Genomic DNA, 16986 nt, shown 5'->3' with positions numbered 1-16986 from the left:
AGAGTTGGATTTCTTTGAATTTGCAAGGCGATCAACTCTTCCTAATTTAATGCCATGAAGCCCTGCAAATGCCTTTTTGCAAACACTACGATCTTTGCCTTCCACCAAAACCTACAAAATAACTTTGGTTAGTTTTATTTACAATAGATTTTAATTCGTAATATTCCTACCTTGTAATGGAAAGATGTATTTCTTTTTGATAAACCAATCGGATCGGCGTCGCTAATATTTACATCCAAGGCATTCGTTTTTAGAGCAAGGCGTTTTTTCATTAAATCTGGACGTCTCCTACAAAAAAAACATACCAGGAAAACGTTTTGTTATACTTAAGTTTCTATTTTGTAAGTAGACAAAATAGAAACTTAAGCAATCGAATTAACCTTGCAATCGAATTTACAGTTATAAGCCCAAACAGATATGCATCTTGTATATTTTTCTCAGCTAGGTTACATGATAAGAATTCATTAGCTCTATTGTAATTGTTGAATTCAGCTTCAATTACGTTTCTCCCTCTCTTGTCTACTCTCATAATTCCTTTTAAACCACTTTCAAAAAGTTTTTTCCCTACCTGCATATCGCGTAAATTTCCAATATTTTTTTCTAAAGATTCCACATATACTATATAAGGTGATAGATCCATACAACTGTATCTATTATTATCGTCATTACGTGAATTTTTATTATTTTTGTCGGGAGGATTTAATTGATTTTTTGGATCAAACACGTGCTCCGATGATTACCATCTGTTGCCGATGGCGGATCTAAAACTTGATTATTCATTTTAAGAGCCGGTAAACCCGGCTCGTTGAAATGCTTTTTATGACCGGCTAAATCTCTTTATTATTGTTCCCGCCGCCCCCTTCTACAAAAGTTAAACAAGGAAAATATATACGAAATATTCTTTATTAAGTAAATTATAAAATGTACAGCCTTGGCCAAAAGTATTAGGCACCCCAATTTTTTCATAAAATTACGAAAAAAAAAAATAACTTTCTGGTATTATTTCTTTAATAATACTATCATTAACACAATCATTTAAGCCTAAAACCTAGTTGGTCCGCCTTTTGATTTGATCACAGCACTAATTCTGTCTGGCATACTGCGTACTAACTTTGCACACTCGTTCCTCGAAATCGAGTGCCATTCTTGTACCAAAGCATTTTTTAATGTCGTTTTTGAAATAATGTTGTGCTCTTTGATTCTGCGTTTTAAAATCCCCCAAACGTGCTCAATTGGATTGAGATCTGGAGACTGTGCAGGCCAATCCAACAATTCAATGTTGTTGTCAGTAAACCAACGCATCGTAGTCCTTGACTTATGACAAGGAGCATTGTCTTGCTGGAATATGACCCCCTCTAGGTTGGTGTCGCCGTAAATGCTTGTTAGCGAAGGCAAAAGCGCAGTTTCATGTACTTTTCACTGTTCATGCGACCATCGCAAACAAACATTTCGCCAACGCCCTCAGTAGCCATGCAGCCCCAGATCATTACGCTGCCTCCCCCGTGTTTAACAATCGGTACGACGCAATCTGGATTGTATTCTTCCCCCACACGACGTCTCACAAAGGTCACACCAGGTGTTCCAAACATCTAATAAAGAGCGAAAAAAAAGGCATTTTTAAAACCATAACTTAGGATCATAACTTAAATTATTTCAATGAAATAAAAAATAAATAATTGTAGTAAAAGTACTAAAATCAACTTACCTGAAAGTTAGATTCGTCGACCACACCACATTAGACCAATCTTCCTCGGTAAAACGTTGGTGCTGTCGAGCCCATTGCAAGCGCTTCTTTTTGTTGGCTTCTGAAAGCCAAGGCTTTTTCCTGACATTGCATCCTTTCAGGCCTGCTTCCCCGAGTCTTCTTCTGACTGTTCGCGCACTTACTCGCTTTCCAGTTTCTTCGGAAAAGGCAACAGCAAGCTCAGAGGAAGTTTTTTCCGATTTCTTAATGATTCGTGAATTAATTTTCTGTCCTCGCGTTTCGTAGTTGCACGTTTTTTGCCTGTTCGTGGTTTGTTCTGATGAGTGCCAGTTTGAGAAAACCGTTTGATGGCAGACTGAACAGCGCATCGCGAGCATTTCACCAACTTGGCGATTTCTTTTTGGCTTCGCCCTTGTTGATGTAAAAGTTGGATTTTTATGCGATTTTCCAAACTAATTTCACTTCTTTTCGGCATTTTATAATAAATTGGTTGTCAATTTTGTCATCAAACAGAAATAACAGCTTTTTTATTCGATAAAGTCCTGAACACAAATGGTTAAATATCGACTGATAAAACTATTTAACATGAAAACTTTTGTTTTCGCTCACCAGGACTTTCATAACCTCAAAAATATGCCGCCTACTGTTCTAGGTTATGTTTTATGATCCCGACATTATATTTATTATAAGCATTTATTCATTGTTCAATGAGTAAATACGCATTTTGTATTTTTATGGAGTGCCTAATACTTTTGGCCAAGGCTGTATGTTAAAATATATTAACACATTATTATAAAATATTTACTCGTCTTGCTTTTATGCTTGCATAATTTTTAACTAATTCATCTATGAATATTATCGATAAATCTGTTAAGCGCTCTTTACTCATAGATGACCGTAAATAGTTTTTAATAATTTTTAATTTTGAAAAACCTCTCTCCTGCAGCAACTGACACTGGCAATGTTAAATAGATGCGTAATGTTATCGTAATTTTGGGAAAAATATCACTTAATTATTTTCATACATGTACTTTAATAAATTATGAGGTGACATATCTGTTTTAATAAATGTTTGTAAGAATTACTAGCAAATTCTTCGAAAAGAACATTACCGTCAATATCGTGATCCTCTTGATTATTGGAATTTGTCAATTTTATCTGTAAATTTTTACGCTCTTTCAAAATATCTTCTTTTGAATAATGTCTGAGTTCATTAATGTTATGAATAATTCGAAATATGTCATTATTTTCTTTTAGTAATGTAAATCGTTCAGTGATAGAGGACAAGGTGGTATCTAATATGGCAAAAAAGAAATTAATTTTGAAATTGTCTTTGTTAGTAAGAATCGATTCATCATCTGACTCATATTCAAATTGTTTTTCTTTTTTCTTCTCCGAACATCTGGAAATGGAGGTTCCACATCTAAACTTTCAGCTATGTTCTTTGCAGAATTCAAAATTGATTCAAATTTGTCATCTGTCCGATAGTCGCTTCTATGCGGCTTTCCCATCTAGTCGTTGACAACGATTTTAAAGTAAAATTTTGAACATGAGACTTTAGTATTGTCCATCGCTTAGAGGAACTTGAAAAAAAGTTGTACACCTCTTGAATAACACCAAAAAAATTAACAGTTTCGAATGATATCTTTGCCGCATCGTTCACTACTAGGTTTAGTGAGTGATTAGAATATGGAACAAAAAAAGCTCTTAAATTTGCTGCAATATTTTTTTGCTGAAGCCCATTGTGTTTGCCAGGTTTGCCCCATTGTCATATCCATATCCCTTACCTCGTAAATCGGAAATATAGAGTCTGTAATGCTTTTAAAATAAATTCATATAGTCCTTGTCCAGTAGTACTTTCAACTGCACAAAATCCCAAGAAATGTTCATGAATTTCTCTTGTATTTTTATTTTTATTGTGATACACAAATCTAATAACAATGGTCAATTGATCGATATGGCTTATATCTGGAGTAGTATCGAGAATTATCGAATAATATTTTGCACCGTGAATCATTTCCAAAATCTGATTTTTTATGCCTTCGGCCATTAAATGATTTGTTTCATTTTGTATGCCATCTCCTAAATAATGCGCAATACTCTTTTTGTCAGAGGTTTGAATACGACGTAAATGTTCAGCCATCCCGATATCAAATTTTAGCAATAGTCTCTACTAATTTTAAAAAGTTTCCGTTGTTGTAATCATATAATTTTTTTGACGAAAAACCTCTAATAGCTATACATTGTCGGGATAAATACTGAATTACATATACAGGTGTTTCATTTAAAATGACATATGCTTATATCTCAAAAACCAAAACTCGAATCGAAAAAAGTTTCAAGTAAACTTTTTTTTGGTGAAAAGGGGGGCACAGGGTACACATGAGCAGATTTTTTTCAGGGTTGCCCTTCTGACGTCATTTTCATTTTTTTAAAATCGTACATATACTTTTTCTTTCAACGTCTTGAACAACTTGACAAACTGAGTATACTTAAGTAGGGTTGAACAGGTTGAAGAAAAAGACAGTCTTGTTAATTACGTGTTTACTCTTTAACGGCACTTTGCAATCTAATCTACATTATTTCTACAAGTAAACCGCTGTTCTTCTATGCTACGTCAGCTTTGTCGCTGAGCCGCAGGCAGGACCATAACGGTACGGTTCCTAACAGTATTTTTTGCTTAAAATTTTTTTTCTTAAATTCTGCGTTATGAAGATATCTACAAAAAGAAAAATAAAACAACATTTTTCAAGATGTAATTAAAAAAATTTTATTAATAAAAAAACGATTTAATTAATCGTAAAATAGTACTAAAAGTCTTCTTCATTTTTGAAATCACCTTGGAACATTGATAAAAATTTATAAAGTTACCTTTATACATCGTTTAAATGCTCAAAATGATGACCATTCACTTCTAAACATTTCTGAATTCTCATTGAAAACATTCTCTGCACATTGCCAAGTATTTCTTCAGTTATTGATTCGCAAGCTGCTCTGATACGGTTTTTCATATCGTTTGGTGTTGTTGGAACCTGGTTGTAAACTTTCTCTTTGAGGTAACCCCAAAGAAAGAAATCGGGAGAAGTTAAGTCGGGTGATCTAGCTGGCCAATTCACCGGTCTATTACGTCCTATTCATTTTTCAAGAAACGTTTCGTCTAAAACTTCTCTTGCGGCTAGAGCATAATGAGATGGACATCCATCATGTTGATACCATCGCTTAAGTCTTCGCTCCAGAGTAAGGTGTTCCAACAAAACCGGGAAATCGCTCAACAAAAAATTCCGATACTTTCTGCCATTCAAATTGCCATCAATAAAAAAAGGTCCAATTATTTTATTGCCAACAATGCCGCACCAGACATTAACTGACCAAGGTTTTTGATGATCAACTTGTCTTAGCCAAAGAGGATTTTCATGTGACCAGTAGTGCATGTTATGACGATTTACTTGGCCGTGATTGCTGAAAGAGGATTCGTCGAAAAATAGTACATTGAAGAAAAAACTTTCATTCAATCTTAATTTTTCCATAGCCCAAGTACAAAATTGCACACGATTTTCGAAATCATCGTCATGTAATTGTTGGTGTAGAGAGACATGATACGGATGAAACTTATTAATTGTAAGTTTCAAAATCCGATGTACACTCGTTAACGAAATGCCTGAATCTTTTGACAATTGACGGCAACTTACATGAGGATTAACATCTACAGCTGCTAAAACAGCTATTTGATTCTGTTCATTCGTAACCGATCTTGTACGTGTTCGTTTTTTTCCTCCACGTTACCACATTCCAGAAATTTTCTAACTAATCGATATAAGGTTTAGGACAAGGCGCTCTTTCTCCAGGAAATTTTCGAACATAAATGCGATGGGCCTCAGCTAACACCGTCTGAATTTTCTGTGGAGTAGAGAAGTGCTCCATTGTTGCTTTGATCACAATGATTTTTTCCCTTGAAATTTTTATCCCACGTGCAAATTAGCGCACATCCAAACAAGGTTAAGAACAGGATTTACTCGATTTATAAACAATAAAAAAAATTTTTTTGATCAATTTTCTAAGACGATTTCAAAAGTTAAGAAGAATTTGAATATTATTTTACGATTAATTAAATCGTTTCTTTTTATTAATTTTTTTTAATTATATTTTGAAACATGTTATTTTATTTTTGTTTTTGTTGATATCTTCACAACGGGGAGTTTAAGAAAAAAAATTTTTAAGCAAAAAGTAATCAGTTTGTCAAGTTGTTAAAGACTTTGGAAGAAAAAAAGTATATGTGCCATTTGAAAAAATAAAACTGACATCAGAAGGGCCTTTAGGCAACACTGAAAAAAATTCTGTTCATTTGTACAATGTGTCCCCCTTCTTACCAAAAAGTCTTTACTTGAATCTTTTTTCGATTCGAGTTTTTGTTTTTGAGATATAAGCATATGTCATTTTAAATGAAACACCCGGTATATATATATATATATATATATATGTAGGAGTTTACCCAAGAGAGGGCGTCACTTTTCGGCCTCCCCACCATTCGCGCACACACACATTTTTATTTTTTTAGAATATCAAGACCAGTCGAGAGAGTTCCGCCGAAGACACCGTACGAAACACTCTCAAGACGTGCAAAGACGAATTCATTGTTCATTTTGTTATTATCAAACAGTTTAATTTAATATACGGTTTTATTCTAAAACGTGTTACATTAAAAGAAAATCCCTAGACAACATAAAGAAAGAGCCTACATTTTGGGCGCTCGCCTGGGATAAGCAAGGACGAAGAAAGAGTGAAAAGAAAGGTGTTGGAACGAGGACGGAAGAACGACGGCGTGGGAATCAACGACGAAACCGGTGCTGGCGGTGACCAAGGTTTATATATTAAAGGTTGTCTAAGTACCTATGCTGCAATACTTTGATTTAGTTTGTGGGCGAGGGGCAAGAGCAGGAGTGTTTCGTGACGTAAGCGATCACGGATTGCGCACGCAACCTCATGGCCATATGGTGCTCCGTGCATTTGTTTAATTTGAATTGCTTGGCGGTATTATTTTCCACATGTGACGTAATGCGCAGTATGGTTGCGTACGAATCTAGACAACCTCTTATATATAAACCTTGGGCGGTGACGACCAAATGTGCATTTGGCGCCACCAAAGATAAGGATTCCTAGAAAAATACGAGTAAGAAAATAACCTTTTGATCCTTTTGAAAAAATGGAGTTTGGACGCATTCTTAAAATCGAACAAAACATCACAAAAGCGAGTCTTAAAGTCATTAAAGCCTTTCATAAATTTGTTTTTGAAAATGATGATGGTCGAAATAATAGACGTAATTTGCGAAGGTTTAAAGGCTTTGATTTCAAAGACGATAACGACGAACGATTGCAAGCTAAGATAAATTTTGCCATGAATAATTTGACGCTAGGAGAATTAAATTCAATTTGTCAAATCCTATGTGTGGATAACGACGCGAATGACAAAAAAGAATTAGTTGAAATGTTGTGTGGAAAATTATCTGATCTAGAGCTAAAAAATTTAGATGACGATATACACGACGATGGTTCTGGAAAAGATGTTGACACCACGCATATTGAAAGAAAAAAAGGAAAATCTGATGACGAAAGTGAATTGAATGGCTGATATAAGTAAAAGTAATAACATGAGCGACGGAGAACAAAGTTTCACAAAAAATTTCGAAAACAATTCCAAGACTTTTCATCCTAAATTCATGCTGACATTTAAAGACATTGAAGAAACTCTATGCACCTTTGATGGAGCTGAATCACATTCAATAAATAAGTGGATCGTCGAATTCGAAGAAACATCGCTAATGATGGGATGGAATGAGGTAGAAAAGCTGATTTATGGTAAACGGTTAATGAAAGGAGAAGCATTGCTGTTTATTAGAGCTGAAAAGGGAATAACGTCATGGACAGCCCTTAAAACAAAGTTAATAAAGGAATTTGGTAGAACAACAAATAGCGCAGTTATTCACAAGAGGTTAACTACAAGAAAGAAGAAAAAAGACGAAACATTGTGGCAGTACTTAATGAAGATGAGAGAAATAGCTGCAGAGGGAGACATTGAAGAAGAAGTGTTGATCGAGTATGTGACGGAGGGAATTGTTGACGACGAAATAAACAAGACAATACTTTATGGACCAACAACATTAAAAGAATTTAAAGAAAAATTGAAAATGTACGAGAGATTGAAGGAAAAGCAGGGCAGGGAACATAAAGACCCAAAGAAAGAAGATTTTATGCGACAAAACAACACAAAACAGACTCAAAGAAAACAAGATACCATAAAGGAACGAGATGAAAGAAACATGAGATGTTTTAACTGTGGAAAAGGAGGACACCAGGCAAAAAATTGTCGAGATAAGGACAAAGGTTTAAAATGTTTTAAATGTGACAACTTTGGTCACATAGCGAAAGAATGCGAAAGGGAAAAACCACAAAGAAAGAATTCCAATCGTGACGAAACCAAAGAACTCTATGTTGCTCAAGAAACCAAGATGGAATTGTCTAGATACAAGACGGTAATACTGAATGGAAGAAAAATCAACGGTTTTATCGATACTGGGAGTGATTTAAATTTAATAAAAGTAACAGCATTTTTGCAAATAGGTGGGCCTAAATTTGACGAAACGCCTATAACAATCAAAGGAATCGGAGATAATTGCATTACAACATTGGGCAAGTTTAAAACAGAGATGAAAATGGATGACTGTATTTTTGCAACAGATATCCACATTGTTCCCGAAGAAGCAATTCCCATGAAATTCATTATTGAAAAACCTGTACTAGAGTTTGCAACCTTAACAATAAATAACAAAGGAATCAAAGTGACGGAGAATGGAGAAAATAAAGATTTCATCATGACTCGAGAAATTGAAAAGGAAAGAGAAGTATTAAGTGATATCTTTATGATTCAAATGGACAGTAATACCTTAAACGTAGGAAAACTTGGATGTTACAAACGGATATCGAATATTGTACAAGCGTACAAACCACAGCATCGACAGAGTACAGCGATTCGAACTAAAATAATATTGAGTGATGAAATACCAGTTTATCAATCACCTAGAAGACTGTCATTTATGGAAAAGAAAGAAGTTGAAAGACAGATTGAGGAATGGATAGCTGATGGAATAGTGAGACCTAGCATTTCTGATTACGCAAGTCCAATAGTCTTGGTAAAGAAAAGAGATGGGTCGACAAGGATATGCATCGACTATAGGAAGTTGAACAGAAAAATAATAAAGGACAGATATCCCTTACCGGTAATAGAAGACCAGATAAATCGTTTAGCTAAAGCAAAAATTTTTACTACATTGGATTTAAAAAACGGATTTTTCCATGTACCTGTTGACGAGTATAGTGTAAAGTATACTTCATTTGTTACCCCAAGCGGACAATATGAATTTTTGAAAACACCATTTGGCTTGTGCAACTCACCAGCTGTTTTCCAGAGATACGTGAACGAAGTATTCAAAAAATTGATCCACAAAGGAATCGTATTAACTTACATGGATGACCTGATAATTCCATCAACGACAGTAGAAGAGGCTTACAGCAACCTAGAAGAAGTATTGAAAACAGCAGAAAACTACGGCCTTGAATTTAAATGGTCTAAATGCTATTTTATGGACACAAAGGTGGAATACCTTGGACATGAAGTTGAGGATGGTACCGTTAAACCTTCTCTCAGAAAAATAAAGGCGGTTATGAACTTTCCTATACCGACAACGATAAAGAAGGTGCAGAGCTTCCTTGGATTGACGGGATATTTTAGAAAGTACATAAAGGACTACGCGTTAATAGCAAAACCATTATCAGACATGTTGAAAGATGAGAAAAAATTTAAATTCAAAGAAGACGAAAGCGCGTCATTTAAAAAATTGAAAGAACTTTTGTGTACAGAGCCAGTATTGAAAATTTTTGACCATGAAAGTGAAACCGAACTGCTTGTGGATGCAAGTAGCGATGGATTTGGAGCTGTGCTACTACAAAAAAATATGGACGATGGCCAACTTCATCCAGTTTACTATTGGAGCCGCAAAACAAACGACGCACAAAAGAAATATCACAGTTATGAACTCGAAGTTCTTGCCGTTGTAGAAGCTCTTAAAAAATTTAGAGTGTATCTTTTGGGAATACAATTCAAAATACTGACTGATTGTGCTTCATTTGCAGTAACGATGAATAAAAAGGATCTGTGTACAAGGATAGCAAGATGGGCTCTATTGCTCGAAGAATATAATTACACGCTAGAACATAGACCAGGTGTACGAATGAAACATTGTGATGCGTTAAGCAGAAATCCCATTTTGATGATAATTACAAAAAACGAATTTTTAGAAAGATTATTGCAGGCACAGAAAAACGACTCACATTTAAGAGCAATTTTTAAAATATTAGAGAACGGACCCTATGGAAATTTTGTAATACATATAAAAACCTTTTATACAAAGAGGTAGAAAATGAAAATTTGTTAGTGGTACCTGAAGGTATGCAGTACGACATCATCAGAAAGGCTCATGAGAATGGACATTTTGCTACAAGGAAAACTAAAGAACTTATTGACAGAGAATATTACATACCTGAATTGGAAAAGAAAATACAAAGGGTGATTTCAAATTGCATTTCGTGCATACTTACGGAAAGGAAGTCAGGAAAGCAGCAAGGACTATTAAATCCAATCAACAAGGGTGATACTCCACTGGACACTTACCATGTAGATCACTTAGGACCAATGGAAAAGACAGGAAAAGCTTATAGATACTTACTAGTGGTGGTAGATTCATTCACAAAATTTGTTTGGTTGTACCCCACAAAGTCAACAACTACGAAAGAAGTTTTAGAGAAATTAGATCAACAAAAGCAGATATTTGGGAACCCAAGAGTTATTGTGTCAGATAGAGGAACTGCCTTTACCTCCAACGACTTTGAAGCTTACTGTCAAAATGAAGAAATTCGACATATAAAAATAACAACTGGTGAACCCCGAGGGAATGGTCAAGTTGAGCGAATTAATAGAATAATAATACCAGCATTATCAAAGATGACCATCGAAAAACCTGAACATTGGTACAAATACGTACGGAAACTTCAAGAAACCTTGAACAATAGTTACCAGAGAAGCATCAACATGACACCATTTGAACTTTTGTTTGGAACAAAGATGAGAAGACCTGAAGACATAAGAATGAGAGAAGTGATAGAAGAAGAATATACCAACCTGTTTATCGAAAGCAGAAACGAATTGAGAAGAGAAGCAAAAGAACAAATAAAGAAGATCCAGGAAGAAAACAGAAAAACATTCAACAAAAGAAGAAAAGAATCTCAGCAGTACCAGGTGAACGATCTAGTGGCAATCAGACGAACACAATTCCAAAATGATTCAAAGCTGCTACCAAAGTTTTATGGACACTATCAGGTTGTGAGCACTTACGGACCGGATCGTTATAATCTGGAAAAGGTCGGAAATCATAATGGCCCAAACAAGACGACTAGCAGCACAGAAAAGATGAAGCCATGGATGCCATTCGAGGCGAATGACGGCTAGGATGGCCGAGATGTAGGAGTTTACCCAAGAGAGGGCGTCACTTTTCGGCCTCCCCACCATTCGCGCACACACACATTTTTATTTTTTTAGAATATCAAGACAATATCTAGACAACATTAAGAAAGAGCCTACATATATATATATATATATATATATATATATATATATATATATATATATTGTACATATATATATATATATATATTGTACAGGTACAGTACTAGGGTTTTGTAACATTCCGTATGTATTATCTGTGTTTTTGGCCTTAAAATACATAAAAAGTTTTGCACTTTCTAAAACTTCTTCACTCAAGAGCGATCCTTTGCATGAAGCGCGATTATGTTTTCCTAAGGCCTTTTTTATAAGGTAACCACATACATTCGTAAACGCATTTTGTACTGGTAAATCTTGATTACGATAGTCTGTATCAATATTAAAGAAAGGAATCCATCTCTTCGCATGGCACTTCATCAATCTGAGTGTCACCTTATCGCCCCTCTGTATATCAGTAAGTTTCAGCAAAACTTTACTGAAATCATCAGCGCAATTTTCGGTTCCCTCGTGAAAATAAGATTGGCAAAAAAATCTTCTTGAAACCTCGTTCAAATTGATTGAATACGCTCATCAAATTTTTCTAGACTATCTTGGTTTAAATTTCTTGTAGTTAGTTTATTAACCTTCAATAAATCCCATAATTTCTTCATGCCATTTATGGTTATCAACCACGATGTTAAAAATTTTATTGAATTGTTGATTACTTTATCATCTTTAGACGTTATCGTAATACTGGCAACAAAATCATTCATTATATTTAAATACTTTAGATCGTCTTCGTTAAAGTTTCTTAAATTTAACACATCGAACAATTTGTTGAATTTTTGTATTACTTCAATGCTTCCGATTGCTTCTGCTGAAATAATACCTAGAGCCATGTACGTTTCCAAGCCACTAGCCACGGTGTCGCTAATTATTTGTGCAGCATATTTGACCTTCATTTTTTCAAAATTGGAAGGATTTACATGGGCATTAGTTAAACTGGGCGCCCGTCGGTTTCTCTGTTCACATCTTTTTTATAAAATTCTTCTATGTATATCCCCTATGTTTTCTTATTATGAAAATTAAAGTGAGTTTTCAACAAATTATTTCTTGTGCCCTTCAATAAATGTGGGGTGTCAAATATATATATTTCGCCATTCACATCAAGAAATGGTTTTCCTGGCGATACGCCTAATAAATTTTTTAATTGAACAAAATTAACGCCCGTGTCAGTTACAACAGCTTTCACATTAATGTTGACAGTTTTTTACCAATGCGGTTTTCAATAGAACAGCATTAAATTGTATTACAAAGAAGTACCCTACAGATAATTTCCAGCTGCTGTGCAGCCCTCTTACCATTATTACATTGACATTATTAGCTGGAGTGTAATTTTTATTCTCTTTATCGTCTATAAAACCTATAATTTAATCTCTGGCGATGTTGATAATACAAATTTCTTTTTATTGACATCTCGTCAATGCAAAATAATAGCTGTTTTATCTTCATTGCTCATTGTGCGTAATTTCAATTCCAGCGCTGTCCACATGTCCTCATTTTTCAATCCCGGTAAAAATTTAATTTTTTCCGTCATACGGCATAACTTCGCGGCGTTGGTAAATAAAACAATGTCATTAAAGAACGATAGCACTGTGGTCCCAAAAAATATAATTACAGTGCAAATTCTTTGTTGGCAGCGGGATATCGCCGTCCTTTACCCCTTCTATGCATAAACGTAATTGCACTTTCATAAACGAGCCCAGGTTAACAGCGAATAAACTATCGCAGTTTCGCTCGTCAATACTTAATTTTCCCCTTGTTGGCCCTGATGGTCAACTAGTCTCCTGGCCTTTAAGTTGTCTTTGCGGGCATCAACGCAGCCCGTAACCTCTGCTTTCGTGTCGTATTGCAGGACAAGAATTTGTGCGTCTGTGTAGCTGTTTAAAAAAGATAAGAGTTGTTACTTTGGAAAGTAAAAGAGTGTTTAAAAAATAATGTGCCATAATTCAATTATATTATACAGTTTGATTGAAAGATCGTTGTCGAAATTTTAATAGATTTTTATGACCAAAACAAAAATAAAACAAAAAATTTGTTTCTTTTACTTCGACATACAATTAGCATAGGGTTTCGAATCCGAAAGCCGGACATACTGAAAAAGCTAAAATATGCATATTTAAGATGTGTATTATAAGTATCAAAATTTAAATGATCTTGCCGGCCAAGGCAATTGCAGAACATTGTTTTGTGCTGGTCGCGCATTATCGTGTTGGAAGACGGGCTCTGGAAGGTCTTGGAGGAAAGGCACTAACACGTGCTCCAGAATGGCGTCAATGTAGCGGCACGCGTAAAGGGTGCCCTGAATGAATGTCAAAGGAGACCTGCCACCGTAGCGTATTGCTCCCCACAGCTTTACACCAGGAGTTTGAGCCGTGTGGCGACGCTGAACAAACTGTAAATTTTGCCTCTGACCTCTACGTCGTCTGATCCGTAAACGTATAAACTTTTACTTTCGTAAAGTACACATACCTGTCACCATCTTTTGGTACTCTAAACATCCTTATGTTTTTTATTGTTGATGTACTACAGCACATCGGGACAATACAATAGGTTCCCTTGGAGGTCATAATTCTACAACTATTACTATCTAAAAAAAACTAAACAACTAATTGATTAAACGAACTTAATCTATTAATTAAATATCTACAATACAAATAAAAAAATACAAAAAATGTACAAATAATATAATCTACTACCAAAAGTTTAAAACTACTCAACTAAACTAAAAACCAATATAAGAAACTATTTATTATTAAAAAAGTACTATCAACTAATTAAAACAAATATTAATAATTATTAAAAATGAGCACAGGTAAAACACTACTTGAGGACAAAGATAACACTTGAGCCACAGGTAGAAAAGGAATGAACAGCTCACAAATTTATCTTTTCAAGAGTCCAAGAAGGGTGGGTAGAGTAGGGGGATTTTTTGTTACACCTTCACCCCAACCGCTTTACCTGCTTTTGTTAGAATAACTCAGAGTTGAAATATATTTTAGATACACGTTCTTATATAAACTTATGTATATATCGTAAATAAATTTGTTTAGGTTAGAGTCAATATGTCAAACTTTTATTTGTAAATAATAAACCGACGTGATATTAGCTCAAAATAAACTCCAATTCGATTCACACGGCCCGATTTTGTCGCATTTTGCAATGTTTCTGGAGTAATACTTTGAACAGCTTCTGTAATTTCTGCACGTAATTCATCCATATTATGTAATCAAAGAAAATAGGGCCAATAATTCTTCTTCTAGACATTGCCAACCAAACACCAACTTTTCGAGGATGTAAAGGACTTTTAACAAACACATGTGGATTTTGTGCAGCCCATATTCGACAGTTTTGTGAATTTACTTAACCACTAAATTAAAACCATGCTTCGTCACTGAAAAATGTGAGGTCTAACATGTTATCATTATTTAAAGCTTCGTTAAATGACTATGATATATTCTCAATCAAATTATGTTGTAAAACGTTAGTAAAATTGTTTAAAATGTGCAGTGTAAATAGGTTCGTGTTGTATATTTCGTTTGTTTTCTGTTCCAAAAAAAAACAAAAGTAACACTCCAATCAGCCTTAATAACTCACTTGACTTGAAATGTTTATTATATTGAAATGGATTTAATATGTTTTTGCTATGTGTTGTCCACGTTTTTCATAATCTCAAAAACGTAAAGTTTAAGCCAAAAAGTTTTTTAAAATATCAAAATATACCGGATGATAAAGCCGAAACGTTGCATTTACATTGTTGAATTTGAATGAAAATTAAATGAACATAATTAAAATTGAACTTAAACTTGAAATTCTGAGTCACACCATTTTGTTTCGAGGACTTGAGTGGACTAAATTACTAGTCGCACATATAATTACATAAAATGCAAATTAAGCAGTTTTTATTAAACCGCCGAGGTCAAGTAAAGTCGAATGCATCAAGCCGGCAGAAGTGTCCAAGTTACACTATGACAATCGACGTGCAGCTGCATTAACGCTGACAGAGTTGACGTTTTGAAGTTGCATGGAGAAATACCGTGGGAGTTGGTGGTGCATCTTTGGAAAAACTGGTTGGAATGCAACTGGAACGTTTTGGGGACGCATGGAAACCATGATTTGAGCGTAATTCCGGATGTTGATACAATTTTTTCAATGAAAGAATATCCAAATTTTTTGTAGTCAACGTTTACAGATCTCTTTATTTGATGAGACCTTTTTTAATAAAGGGCTTAAAGAAGAGATCTGTTTAATATCTATAAATTGATATACGCGACGTAGGAAATTAGGAATATTTCGGAAATAATACCTACAATTAAAAAAAAATGAGAAACAATAAGGAAAAATATATAAAAAACATGAATGCGTGTCGATGATAAATCTCCGTCCGATTCATGTATATCATTAACTTTTATTTTCTGATAGTGTAAATTTATTTAGTTCTCATTTAAATATAACACTCGCTATGTTAAATGATGACGTAAGTAAATAATAAATTTGTAAGTTAATTCGATATTAAAGGGTGAATGAATTTAAAAGACAAAAAACATTTCATTTTTTATTGTAATGGAATAACTAAAAATTAAATTGAATTAATTATGTTTGATATTCATAGGTATAGATTACTCCATTACTACATGTTGCACAATAAAATTCAGTCCAGGTGGCTATAACTACAGATCCGCCTGGGGCATCTACGATTACAATGATCTGACCGACCCCCCATTCAGGATATCGTCAATCTCATCAGCCTCTACTAATACTACGAGCCCCTGTAAATTTAAAAGAATGATGTATTATTGGTGGCTACAATTCGGAAAGAATAAAAATAGTTAAAATATTACTTACATTTTCCAAAAGCTATAACATGCATACTCCGAAGATCAAGCTAAACGAAGGCATGTTGTTTTAAAACTAACTTAAAATACATTTCTCCTCTTTATATGTATATTAGACTAGCGAGATAAAGTATCGGATTCGGTTTATTACATGAAAAAAGTTCCTAGAAACGGTATGTATTATTGCCATATAAATTGTAAATTAAACAGATTTTGTTATTAGAATAATGAGAAAGCATCAGATTCAGTTAATTACGAGGAAGTTTCTAGAAATAACAGGTATTACTGTTAAATAAATTGTAAACCAATGTCTTTTAAATTTCAACAAAAATTATTCCATCCGCTAGCGATATGATTTGATCAAAAACCGATCTGTTTTATTCGACTAACCGCTTTTATCGGTTGTAACACCGATACTTTTTCAAAAATTTGTAAGTAGTATCATTTACAGTGGACTTAACAAATTGCTTGGTGATAGAAAACTTCATTGCTTTCGTTACTCTTCTTCTGTTTGACAAGTTGTTATAACGTTGCGCAGTTGGCTTCCAGAGATTGCAATTTTTTTTTACTGGTAACATTTATTCTTGCCAAAATAGACTCTAAACAAATTTAAAAAAATATTTTAAATTATACAAGTTTATTCAATTCAAGATAACAATTAAAACTATTTAATTTAAATTTATATCAAACATTTCAGATTTAATTGATTCAAATTTACCTCTTTTTGCTTGGGGAAGAGATTCAGTAACAATATTGTGCTCAACACGTTCTTGTTCTCCATCAGCAACCATGGATGT

At 34.2% G+C, this 16986-nt stretch overlaps 1 protein-coding gene and 1 long non-coding RNA gene across 2 annotated transcripts in view; one reads left to right on the top strand and one right to left on the bottom strand.

The window, feature by feature from the left end:
- The window catches only part of LOC111414325 (uncharacterized), a 190907-nt gene that overhangs the window by 97197 nt on the left and 76724 nt on the right, over nt 1-16986 (top strand). The window lies entirely within an intron of this gene.
- On the bottom strand, nt 15983-16984 carry LOC139431722 (uncharacterized). The gene is made up of 3 exons (XR_011641797.1): nt 16908-16984; nt 16200-16788; nt 15983-16123 (listed from the first exon to the last, which is right to left on the bottom strand). It is a non-coding gene; the product is annotated as an uncharacterized lncRNA (long non-coding RNA).

Source organism: Onthophagus taurus, chromosome 11 (assembly GCF_036711975.1).
Source record: "Onthophagus taurus isolate NC chromosome 11, IU_Otau_3.0, whole genome shotgun sequence".
Taxonomy (NCBI): Eukaryota; Metazoa; Arthropoda; class Insecta; order Coleoptera; family Scarabaeidae; genus Onthophagus; species Onthophagus taurus.
This window is presented reverse-complemented; position numbering and strand designations above follow the sequence as displayed.